This window comes from Haemaphysalis longicornis, unplaced genomic scaffold (genome assembly GCF_048455015.1).
Source record: "Haemaphysalis longicornis isolate Haplotype H1 unplaced genomic scaffold, Haemaphysalis longicornis Haplotype H1 scaffold_14, whole genome shotgun sequence".
Classification (NCBI taxonomy): Eukaryota; Metazoa; Arthropoda; class Arachnida; order Ixodida; family Ixodidae; genus Haemaphysalis; species Haemaphysalis longicornis.
Window position 1 is genome coordinate 22,652,122 of NW_027526245.1, and position 13,039 is coordinate 22,665,160.

General features: G+C 49.3%; 2 pseudogenes; both read left to right on the forward strand.

Annotated features, from left to right (window-relative positions):
* Window positions 1-6,663: 6,663 nt before the first annotated feature.
* Window positions 6,664-7,348, forward strand: LOC144164802 (uncharacterized; annotated as a pseudogene).
* A 449-nt stretch (window positions 7,349-7,797) lies between these two features.
* Window positions 7,798-8,960, forward strand: LOC144164804 (uncharacterized; annotated as a pseudogene).
* Window positions 8,961-13,039: the final 4,079 nt, after the last annotated feature.

Genomic DNA, 13,039 nt, shown 5'->3' on the forward strand with positions numbered 1-13,039 from the left:
AACTCCATCAACAAGTACATCAAGAAGATTGCAAGGTGCAGGTAAAGTGGGCAGAAGATTTTCGGTCGGGGTCGTCGATGCAGCATCACCTCTGAGAGCTGCACGATCTAGTTTTCCGGGAAGAGGCGGCCGGGGAGGGACGGTGACGTAGCACGGCGAGCTTCGGGGGACTGGCGACGATGAGGCGAGGACTAACGGCTAAGTCTGGGGAACGAACAAGGGGCGTCGGCGCTGTTGGTATCACGATCGGGTGAAATTCGTCGGGAAGCATTTTCAGGTTGCCTGGAATACGAAGTACGGACAGCATCGTAAGGGCGATTGCGGCAGTAGCGGGAGACGTGTCCGATACGATGGCAACAAAAGCAAATCAGACGGTCGTCAGGGGTCCGCCAGCCAGCGGGATTGCGGAAACGACGAGGTGCCGTATGATAGATGGGTGCGGGGCTTTGCAGAACCGGGTAGACGTCCTGACGATTCATGGCGCAAACCGGGTGAACGCCCAAGTTGTCAAGTTCTTGGCGGACGAGAGCTTGAATAACAGAAATCGATGGGCTGTGACCGCTTGGTGTTGTGAGCGGGGCTGGCGACATGGCCTCAATTTCTCGACGAATTATTCTGGTGAGCGTCTCAGGTGGAGCAAGTGGGGCGACGTCGCGTGGGCGAAGCAGCACGTCGTCGCAGGACGAAGTAGCGGCCGTATTCGGAAGGCGGGCGAAGTTTTTGGCAATACGGCGGCTTTTGTCTTGCTCCAAGCGTCGGCACTCTGCGATGATATCATCCACGTTCGAGCTGTTCTTGAAAACTAGTAAATTGAAAGCGTCGTCCGGAATGCCTTTTAAAGTGTGCCCAACCTTTTCTTCCTCAGGCATTGCCCGTCAACCTTGACACACAGAGCAAGTACGTCGTGAATATATGCGCTGTACGATTCGGTTGAACTCTGGACACGAGACGCGAGGTCGTTCATGGCGGCAAGCTGATGGTGAGGAGCGTTTCCAAACGCTGCCCGTAGGTTCTCCTTGAATACGTCCCAGCTGGTCAATGTCTCTTCGTTGGTGTCGTACCATGCCAGTGCTGTCCCTTCAGGCAACACACAGCATTGGCCAACATCACTGTGGGATCCCACCTGTTAAGTCGGCTGACCCGCTCGAACTTACGGATCCACTCATCAGCGTCGACTCCATCGTTGCCGGTAAACATTCCAGGTTCTCGAGGGTGAGACACGATGATGGGGGGAATGGCACCGCCGGGAGCAGGGTCGTGCTGTTAGGCATCCTGAATGGCGGAATTTGACGACCGCTGCGGAGTTCCGTGGTAAATGGGCAAAGCCCGCACCTCGACCAAGATGTTACGAGGCAGAACCACGCAAATGCAGTGTATTGACGAACATTACAATGCTGAGCAATGCCAGCAAGAGAGTACAGAGACCTGTAGCTGTAAGCCCTTCGTCCTCTTCAAAAGTTCAGCCCAAACGGCACATAGCCGTAGCTGCCCTCATCGTCTTCTTCCAACTGTTCCGTGACAATATGATGTCGCTGTGTATTTCTGAAACTGTATCTAGTCACCAATTCCAATTTGTTGTGGTCAGGTTTTTTCAACTAATTCGGAGCTTTTTTAACAATTATGGTATATTTTGTGTGCCTAAAAGAATGCTCATTGTATGTTTAGCCTATGTAGTGTTGAAAGCGGACATTTTGCTTCAAAGTGGAATGTCGGGCTAGCAACAAGGTACTTCGCGTGCTGCTCACTTTCATTCATGCCATTATTTTTTATATTATCATTTAAAATTAAAAGCCAACCAATTTGCTGTCGTTTTAATTTTGTCACCTACTTTATACTTTCTTTTTTTTCAACTTTCTCTAAGGATTCACTATCCATATTTTTATGATACCAAGGCGTTGGACTGGGCTAGCTGGTACATGTTTGAATGGATGAAAAACCAAAGGAAAAACCCAGGACACAGAAGAGAACGACGGGACAAGCTTGTGCCGTCATTCTGTTTTAACTGTTTCCTGTGTTTACCACTGCTTTTTTATGCATTCAAACATTTTTTATGAGTTTGTTGAACAGTGATTAGTTTAGGTGCTCAAACAATTTTTGGCTGCAAAGGCTCCCTGTAGGATTCATATAAGGGCTCTCTGCTCTTTTTTTGAGCCAATACCCCATCACCAGTCTTCATGAGGTGGTCTTTTGTAGAAATGAAGTTGAAAGAAATATTTGTTTGCATTGCTTTACATGTTTTGAAAGAATTTCTTGTTCATTCTTGTTTCTTTCAACCCTGTTTCAGAATCCTGCTTAAGGCATTTCCTCTGTTATTTTTTTTTTCCAGAACCAGGAAGGGTGCTCATCCTCGGTTCTTGCTGAAGCAGCAGTATCCATACTTCGCACGTGAGCTCTGAACACACAGTAATTATGGTATGCAACATTCTACCAGTATAAGCTTGCTTTGTAGACGTCATTTTAGATGTCAAAGCTCTTGACAGTGTAGTCCAATGTCTGGTGTAATGGGCAATGTCTACAACTTGTAAAAATTAATTTTGTGGCTATAATGTTTGAGATTATTTTAAAATGCACGTCAACTACTATTTAGAATCGCTGTCTAAATTGGCAGCCATTTTCCTGGTGGATACAGAAAGTGAAAAAGCGCATGTGTAGAGATTTCAGTGCACCTTATATGTCCCAAACTTGCTAAAGCTAATCCAAAGCCATTTAGTCTAAAGGTATGCTTATAAAACTCCATATACCACCAAACCTTGCAAGTGCTGTACCATATGAATATATTTTCGTAAAGCAAAATAAATGGCTTGGGTATGCAACTTTTATAAGTAGATTATGAGCCGCAGTACGGCGGGAACTATATTATGAGCCGCATTACGGAGGAAACTATACATTTTGCATTTGGTCTTCCTTCATATTGAACCTTCCTGCTCAGCTCAAGAATGCATCAAGAAGTTGCATCAAGAAGTTTGATGCAATACTGAGAAGCCAAGGGTTTTAAGGTTCAAGGAAGTTTTGTGTGGTTGAAGTGTTGCACACCTAATTGCTTTCACTGCACAGCATGGTTAGTCTGTGCAGTGAAGCTCGAAGGATGTGTACTGCAGTTCGGCAAAGTGAACAAATAACTGTTTTTTTACGAAGTTTTCAATGATCAACTACCTCTAAAGTTATAACTCTGTACTGAGATGTGGCTCCTGACTGTTTAAATTGATGTTTTAACAATCGGGGACACAAGTTCAAGGAAATTATCAGCTGACGTCGAGCTTCAATGGAATGTCTCACAGAACCGAGCTTGGAAAGCACGAATGTTTCATACCAAAATCGTGTGTCATATTGTGCAATATGTGGTCTCACACCTGCTGCACCATTTGTAAACCGAGGATGGCGCACTCTTTTTGTACCCCTTTGTACCCCTTTTGTGGGTGCTTTTGCAGAAGATGCTCTTACAGATTGGGGTGCTAAGTAGCACCCTAGAATACTTTTCGGCCGAAAAGGGTGTTATAAGGCACCTGTCTTCTGGGGTGCTTCACAAAGGGTGCTCCTGCGGCGACAGAATCCAAGCAACCTAAAGGGTGTAAAATATTCAGGTTTTAGGGTGCTCCTGCAGCGACAAGCTGAAGCACCCTTTTGGGCGTAAAACTTTTTAGTGTGCAGGTGGCTTTTCAGCATAGTGAACGGAGAAAGAACTACAGTGAGATCTTGCTCAAAAAAATATGACAAGCCATTCGTGGAGCTCGAGTCAGGCGTCGTTTACGACATTCCGCTGCCATGCGGGAGTTCCTACACGGGTTAAACATGACGTTCTTTGAATGACCGGCTGCGGGAACATGCGGGCATTTACAAGAAAGGAACTGGCAGCAATCAAGTGCAAGTGCCCACCAAAATTCGACCAGACACGTGTGCTTTGAAAATACAAAAATCAGGGCGCCAGAGAGATCTTCGAGGCGCACGTCATCCACACGCGAAAGGATTCATCCGTCAGCAAGTCATCTATCGCTTTGCTACAAAAGGAGCATGATTATCTTGACCGATGACAACTTTGTTTGCGCGTTGCCTATGTATGTGAATATGAGTTCTTCACAATCTCTCTATCTTTATCTGTTCCTTCTCTGCGTTTTCCTTCTTCGAGGGTATATATTTCGTTGCCATGAAATAAACATTGTCGTTGCTAGTCTGCGCCTTGTCTTGTCAATGTTTCTTGCGTTCCGTTTAAGCGCTGTTATTGTCGTCAAGTATGTACCAACAAGCCCGCACTACCACGCTTTTTCAAGTTAGCTGAAATGTCATGAGAAACAAGAATACGCGAATACGTAAGAATACTCGATAAAGGAGAAATCTGACGCAAGGGCTCTTCCGTCGGATTTCAAAGCTGAAAACGACACACCGCCTTTCCAGAAGTTGAGTGAAACTAAGCCGCTCCTAATAATTCTGATTAGGAGATTTAACGCACCCACGCCAGCCGATGAGTCGCGCGGTGGAGGGCTCCGTATTACTTTTGACCACCTGGGGATCTTAACATGCGCCGAAATCTCGACACACGGGCGTTTTCGTTGTTCACCTCCATGAGAAAAGCGGCCGCTGCGTCTAGGAATCGAGCCCGCGTCGTTGATGTCAGCCGCACAACGCCTTAGACACTGCGCCACCGAAGCCGGGTGCAGCTCCTAAAACTAAACAATAAAGTTCGAGCCCGTTTTTTAACACAATGTAATAAGTTAGGAAGTACAAAGTTTAAAAGAAATATCTTAGAATGACACGGACAATGGCTTAGGTAAATATTCCGACAGAAACAATGAGAAAAGGCATACGCGGCAACGTTGAATGGTCTAGAGCCGTTTAAGAATAATTCACTGACGATTTGATGCCCCTGCACTGCACGATAAGCGGACAGGCTTACCCCCCTGGCCCTGTGATGTACAGCCCGGCGGTGATCACCCACCCTCGCAAGGCGGAATAGCCTGGAATTTTCGCCCCGAATTTCATACTTCCATACTTCGTTTATTACTGCGCCTACAACGGATCGGGAATTTGGGGGAAACTTTTCCCGCGTTTCCCAAGACAGCAAGGGGGGGGAAGAACAGATAGAGATAAGTAAAACAGACCAGAAAGCGAGCATGTCCCGGACCCACTGTGCAGTTTAACGCGCGTACGCTACATCTGGGCGACCAGGCGCGCCGTAGTAAAGGGCTCCGGATTAAGTAAAGGGCTGCGGATTAAGTAAAGGGCTCTGGATTAAACGCACGGCCGTTTTCGCTCTTCGCTTCCATCAGAAATGTCGCCACCGGGGCCGCGGTTGAACCCGCACTTTTGGACCCCGCAGAACAACGCCATAGTCACTGAGCCACCGCGGCGGTTCGCGAGCTTGTACGGCAAGCTGTTTAAAGGAATGCCGACGTTAGTAGCCATTCTATCACCCCGCTCATCGAGAGGACGAACAGCTGTTTTTTTTTTCTTATTTACAGTGCACTTCACTGTTGTGCTGGTTGAGAGTGTGGCCGTTGTGTTCATTCAGTTTATTTATTTATTTATTTATTTATTTATTTACTTAGGGTACCTTCATGGCCCCAGCGGCATTACTGAAGGGAGTAGTACATGAGCAGTACAACACAAACACAAATGACAAACATAAGATAACGTGGGAGCGCGTGTACAAGGCAAAGGAAAAAGACATTAATACATCCAGAAATCTGTAAGCGGGTTCATACTCGTACTAAAACATGTACACAAACCAAATACCATATGACAATGACATAGTGTAAATGCTGCAGTGAACAGATGACCCATGAAAAATTCCGCCATCTCCGCGAAGTGAATGATAATGAGAGGGGCGAAGCAAAAATGCTTATCGGTAAAACCGTGGAACATTCGCCCGCATATCGCCCGCAAGATTCGCCCGCATTCGCCCGCAAGATTCGACACATCAAACATTCCACCGCCCCGTTGACAAGCCCGTCGACGACGTCGATGTTTGTGGTGGTTATGTAGGGGTTGTTTTAGACGATGGGAATCTCCATGGGTAAGTTGGGGAATTCGGTGTGCGACATTTTAGCCACCTGGCCGTCGCCTTCTGCAGAGCGTCTTGTGTCATGTACCCCCGGTCAGTGCCTCCTCTATAACTTTCAGTGCCCGGTAAACGGACCCTCCGCGGCCGTCGGGCTTCCCTTCTGCCTCCGCTAGAAGGCGCCGCGTGGGGGCGCCGTGTAAACAGTGTCTCGGCCAGGCTCGCAGCACTCGGCAGGGCGTCCTTCTTGTTTGTTTGCCGCGGCTACGTTTTTCAATGTCTTGAAATGTCGTACTGCTGCGTGCCTCTGTGCAAGTCCGACGGAAAGAAAAAGGCAGTCGGACTGTCGTTCGACGAGATTCCCGCTGTCGTCAATGTGCGAGTGAAATGGCTTGCTGCTATTCGACGGGACAACTGGGCACCGAATGTGACTTCATGCTACACAAAGGTATGTAGCCGTCACTTCAAGGCTGACGATATTTCTCGAAGGAAAGAGACGGCGCCTAAAGAAAGGAGTGGTACCTTCAGTCTTTGAATACTACCCGTCACACCTGCAACCGAAACGAAGCAGTGAACGCAGCGCTGCTAGCATCGCCAAACGAGCTTGTGCCCCTACGAGACTGCTCGAAAATGATCGTGCTACAGGCACTCCCTGGCTGCAGTCACCTGCTATGCCGACCGCTCCAAACCCCGAAGTTCGAGATGTGGAGCCCATGGACACCACCGCTAGTGCCGGCGAAGCAACAGACCAGCAGCATGCCCCAAATGGGAATGAAACTGCGCTCAAAGCTGCGACGTGTCACAAGATTTTTCAAGTGGGCACCAGGTCAACATCCAGTTTACTCGTGACAAAAAGAGCCAAATGGAAACGGAAAGTAAGAGACTTGAGAAGCCAGATTCTAAGGTTACAGCAGACTGCACAAGTACAAGGTAGAGCTAAAGAAACTCCAGGAGGATTCCATGACTGCAGCCATCTCCTACATCAAAGAAAGAGCCACTGAAAAACAGCCAGTAGCTTTATTGCTGATGGATCAGATAATGAATTTCAGGAAAATAAGACCAACCTGGACTAAGGAAACAACCCGTCGATGCGTAGTGCTCAGACATTTGTCAACGAAAGCATATGAGCACATGAGAGGCGAGGTTTTAAAGCTTCCAAATAGAAAGACCTTGAAAAACTACTTTGGAACGACGGGCGGTGATACAGGCTTCAGCAAGTTGGTCGAGACAAGACTACTGGCTGAAACATGGAACTTGGAGAAACCACAGCAAGAAGTCTGCTCACTCATCGTGGATGAGATGAGAATCAAGAAGAAGCTGCAATACAACAAGCAAAGAGATTGCTTGTTGTATTAGAGGCTAGCAGCGCGATTTATTTTTTCCGTTTATGAAAGGAGGCAGTTAATAAGAACCCTGCTCACTGAGGTTAAACTCCCTCAACCTGCCATTCACCTAAAAGTCGCTCGACTAAAATGTTTATATCAGCTTTACAACAATAAGCTCATATAAACGCTAATCACTATCTGCGTCCTGCAGGAAGAGTCTCATCACGAACCAATCACCCACACGTTATCATGCCATACACACCAAGAATTGAGACATTTAAAAACACTTGTCAGAACGATTGTTGACTGGAACTACCTTGCCGCCGACTTCTTTGAAAATGTAGACACAATTGAATCTTTTGTTGGTAAATTAGAATTGTCATTGCATAATGTAGTTTCCACTCTGTAACAGCCCGACAGGGCTTAGAGTATTCTGAATAAATAAATAAATTGCTTTGTTGGGCATGCAGATGCTCACCTATGGCAAGAACAAGAAGACAGAGACCTTGTTTAGCCAATTCTCTTTTGTGCTTTGTTATAAGCGGCTTGACAACACCGTTTCGAATTCCTGTTGCCTACTACTTCACCAAGGGACTAACTGGACAGCAGCTTCATGAACTGGTCATATTCGTAATGAAAAAATTGGAACCATCTGGGTTCAGGATTGTGCGGCTAGTGACTGACAATTACAGGGTGAATGTCACTGCCATGAAGCTTCTCGGAAATGGCATACTGACTTACAGGACTGAACATCCCTGTGACCACGGTAGAACTCTTTTTATGAGTTTTGACCCGTGTAATGTGCTGAAAAATGTTCGGTCGCAGTTTCTGGCACATGACATTGGCCCAAAATCTGAAATTTCTTATTCTCACCTCAAGAAATTGTACGAGCTGCAGAAAGACTTGACCGTGAAGCCTGCCAGGTACTTGAGCCGCAAGCACGTCTTCCCCATCAACACTGAGAAAATAAATGTTGCAGGGGAAATTCAGGCTCTGTGACCAAGTGTGACTGCTGATTTACAGCACCTGAAGGACCAAGCAGGACACACGTGCTCTGTATCGTTTTCAACTGCAGGCCCTACGATTACTTTCATGAGTCACTTTTACCGCTTGTTTGTGCTCCACGACACGAATAACACCACGCAACATGTCCAGCAGAATTTTGCTTATGCTCGCCACTATGACGACATTGAAGATGCCCTGCTTGAGTGGCTTGAGGTCACTTTTCCATTGTACTTGGACGAACTGAAGAAAAGATGCATCCATGACAGGGAATTTCTTACGAAAGAAACATACGAGGCTCTTCTTATGATCACATATTCTACAGTGGCCTGCACTAAGTGTTTCTTGAGAGAAGAAAGATTTTTTTTGTTCTGACGCGCAGGTTCAACAGTGACCCAATAGAGTCACTGTTTGGAACTTTGCGCATGTCATCAGGTTGCAACGACACGTTGGCTGTTCGGGCAGCACTGTCAGGACAAGAGAAAGTTCTGAAGACTGGCATTGCTACAGCCAAGGCAGCATCGAATGTTGCGCACAGTGAAGTTATTGTGATGTCGGGATCCCTACCTGCCAACGCGTCTGCTTCATCTTCTGAAGCAGCGCATACCCCAGTGAAGTTGTTCTCATGTCGGGGACCCTAGCGGCCAACGCTGCTGCTTCAACTTGTGAACCAGCCTGTACTTCCCTTGCGAAGCCTACTTTGACTTCGCACACACTTGCACAAACGCCATCTAAGTTGAAGAGAGCAACAATTGTGTTGCAAAGGCTGACGGCTTCGATGTTACCCCAGTACCAGCCATTACTGCGAATATCGGCCACAGTGTATGAGATGGTGTGGTACCGGGGTTCTTACACCCGCCCGCGGTTCCCCAGAACGACACTGAGCACCCTCAATCACACCTTTACTGGTACTCCCGCTCCGCCAAGGTCCACTGCTCTGCCGATCCGGATGCGCACACCTAGCCCAGCCCAGTCCACCATGTTCTATCCCAGCTCGTCTCGCCCCACATTTTCATCCTCAGCCCGCACATGTCCATGCCGTGAGATTGTCCCTCGCCAATATTGCGGGATTGCCACACTCTCCCCCCCTCCGAAGAAAAGGCCAACGCAGTCCTCGAGCCAACCGACAATGGATAAAGAGTAACTCGAAGGCATCGGCATCAGAGCCCCAAGATGAGGTCACAGTCCACGAAACAGCCGTCAACAGCAAGCTTGAAACTCGGTACATCCTCCGGGACAGCAGCCACAGGAGCAGATCAGCCCAGGAACAGCCATGGACGCCGCTGGATCGCTGGCGCCACTGGAGAAATCCCACCAACCGATGACGGTCTGTTCAACAGCACCAGAGGGAGGAGATAGGGCCTCCCGGCCAGAGGTACGCAGCGCCGGAGTCGAACCGAGAGCACCACCGAAAAGTCCGGTTCAAGGCCCACAGCACACACGCCAAGGCAGCACAGTGGAGAGTAGAGAGCAGGGACGGCCCGGAGCGAGGGCCGTGGAGCCAAGAAGGTAGCCCCAAGGCCAGTGAGTCTAGAGCTGAGGATGCCACCGGGTCATGCACAACGCGCGTGTCGATGTGGCAGTGGTGAAAGTCCTCCGGACGGTGCGGCGGTGAATGCGGGCGCAGCCTAAGAGAATGCAAAAACGGATTTTGGATGCGAAAGGAAAAATTATCGCCCGAAAACAAACACAACTCTAGCTGGGGAAAAAAAACGCAGCACGTGGGACTGATCAAGCATCAAATTCAGGACTAAGAAAAGGTAAACCAAAGCAAAATAATAATTAAAAAAAAGATGCACTCGAAACATGCCATAGAAAGTTAATAGTACGGGTGCGCAGACGCCACTGAGAAAGAAGAGGCGTTGCGGCCAAAAGCAGATCAGTCCACGTGGTACCGTTTAAGGTCTGCTGTATTAACCGGGCCTGCATGTTCACCTGTACTTCTGTGGCGTAAAAGATACGTCATAGAAGACAGCTTCTCGCTCACGGTAAAAGGGCCCTCCCATTTGGGGGCTAGCGACGCGGCAAACTTGCGTGAAGCGTCGCTCAGCAGATGAGTGCGCCGGAGAACCATGTCGCCAACCGCAAACTCAACATTTCGTCGGCCGCGGTTGTACTGCTCCGCCTGCTGGAGACGAGCAACGTGAAGCCGCTCACGTGCAGCCCGTATCGCGTCACGCAGGCGCTGGCGGACGGCCACAGCATGGGGCTACAGACCAGAACCCGCGTCCGTTTCTGGAAGTGTCCTGTCAAGAGGAAATGGCATCTCCCGGCCGTAATTCAAATAAGCCGGCGTGAACCTGGTTGAACGATTCACCGTGGTGCGAGTGGCAAATGCAATCTCATGCAGCTTAGCATCCCAATCCTTGTGTTGCTCCGTGTGAGCAATTAGCATCGCCTTGAGGTTGCGATTCACACGCTCAGTTGTGTTTGCCTGAGGGTGATATGTGGTCGTACGTTTGTGTTTCACTCCTACCGCTCGGCAGTTGTCCTCAGACAACTTGCTCGTGAATTACGTAGCATTATTCGTTATGAGCTGTGCGGGGAACCCAAAGCGCGAAAACACTTCCATTAGGCACCTCCATACATTCGGTGTATTGACGGTACGTAGCGGGAACAGCTCTACCCACTTTGTGAAATGGTCTGTCACCACAAACAAATAACAATTACCACGCGGGCTGCGGGGGTAAGGGCCCATGATATCGCAAGCAACGATTTGCCAGGGGCTCTTACTCTCAACAGACTGCATCAGTCCGGGCGGGCAACCGACTCGGGGTTTCGCTGTATGACACGCGTGACAGCTCCTCGCATACCTGAGCACATCCTGCCTCATTCCCGGCCATGTGACAGTCCGACATAGCTTCTCATATGTTTTGCTGCCAGAGCTGTGACCAGCCAGTGCTGAATCATGAAAGTAGCGGACGAAAGCCCTCCGAAGCTTACGTGGTACAACAGCGCGGAATGGGGAATTAGCTTCGTCATCGTCCTGCGGGATATACCGTAGCAGGAGACCGTCTTCCGCCAACAGATATGTATCAAACTCAACGCTGTTGCTGGTGGGAGCAGCACCCTGTGGCCCGCCGTGCTCAATGATCTTACGGCAGAGTCCGTCGGCACGTTGAGCCGCGAGAAGATCTGCCCTGCTCACCAGCGTACCCCAGCGTGCGTCAGCATCCACTGCAGCCACCAGCGCTGGCGCTTCCGCGTGCGAAGATGGCGGCAGGGGCGCGCGCGATAGTGCGTCAGCGACTTGGTTCTGCGAACCCTTCCTGCGCTGGATAGTAAAATCGTAGCGCTGAAGGGCAAGCACCCAGCGCACAAGACGACCAGCAGGGTTCTCCAAACGCTGCAGCCACGTCAATGCCATGTGGTCTGTCTGAATGGTGAAGGAGGCACCGTCAAGATACATGTCAAATTTCTTTAGTGCAAACACAATTGCTAGACACTTCCGTTCTGTGACCGTGTAATTGCGCTCAGCCGGAATTAGCGTATGGCTAGGAAATGCGACCGGACGGAGAACGCCCTCAAACTCCTGCATCAGCACTGCGCCCAGTCCGTAGTCGCTAGCATCGGTCTGCAAGACAAATTGTTTGTTAAGGTTCGGTATCCTTAACGCCGCTGTTTCCGTGATTGCGCGAGACAGTGCTTCAAAAGCTTGCTGTCCAGCCTCCTCCAATTGACATTTCACGCTTTTCCGTAGTAGCTGGTTTAGCGGACGTGACAGCTCCGCACAATGAGGGATGAAGCTACGGTAAAAAGCTATCATGCCCAAGAAGCGCTGCAAGCTCTTAACGTCACGCGGGCACAAATACTCTGTAATTGCTTTCAGTTTGGCATCGTTAGCACGAAGCTCTCCGTTGTCCACGACAAAGCTGAGCAAGTCAACCTTGCTTGACGCGAGTTGAACCTTTTTGGGGTTGATGGTGAGGCCGGCGCGTTTCGTGCGGTCGAGCACGTCTCTGAGATGCACGAAATGCTCCTCAAAGGTGCGCGAAAAGGCGACGACGTCATCCATATAGGCAATTGCGTATTTATAACGTACATCGTCAAGGACGATGTCCATCAATCTTTGAAACGAACTCGGGGAGTTCTTCAGCCCAAACGGCATGCGCACGAACTCGAAAAGACCCCTGTAGCATGTGAAAGCTGTTTTAAGAATATCATCAGGGTGCATTTCAATTTGCAAAAAGCCGCGTGAGCAATCTAGAGTGGTAAACACGCGGGCACCACCAAGCGTGGAAATGATGGATTCTACGGCAGGAAAAGGATAAGCGTCGTTGAGACGACGGTAGTCCACGCAGAGATGCACTCTGCCGTCTTTTTTTTTGGCGCCAACACGACTGGACATGCATGGGCGCTCTGCGACGGCCGCACACCCCCGTGTTCAGCATGTCGTCAAGGGCGACATCCAGTTTCGTCTTCTTCTGGATGCTGAGCGGCCGTAGATTGCAGCTCCAAGGGCGTCTCCCGTGTCAAAGCGATGTTGAAGGACGGTTGCCCGCCCAGGGGCCTACGTGAACATTTCAGCAAACGGCTCCAGCACATAGGCGAGCTGCTCCCTCTCACAGTCACTGCAAGGACACTCCTCGAGCAACTGCCTGATTCGCTCAGGCAACACCGATTTTGTTGCGACTGCGGCTGACCTTGCCACGGTACAGATATGCGTTGACGCCACAAAAGGTATAAATTCTGCGTTATTGCCCAATCTGTAACCACCACC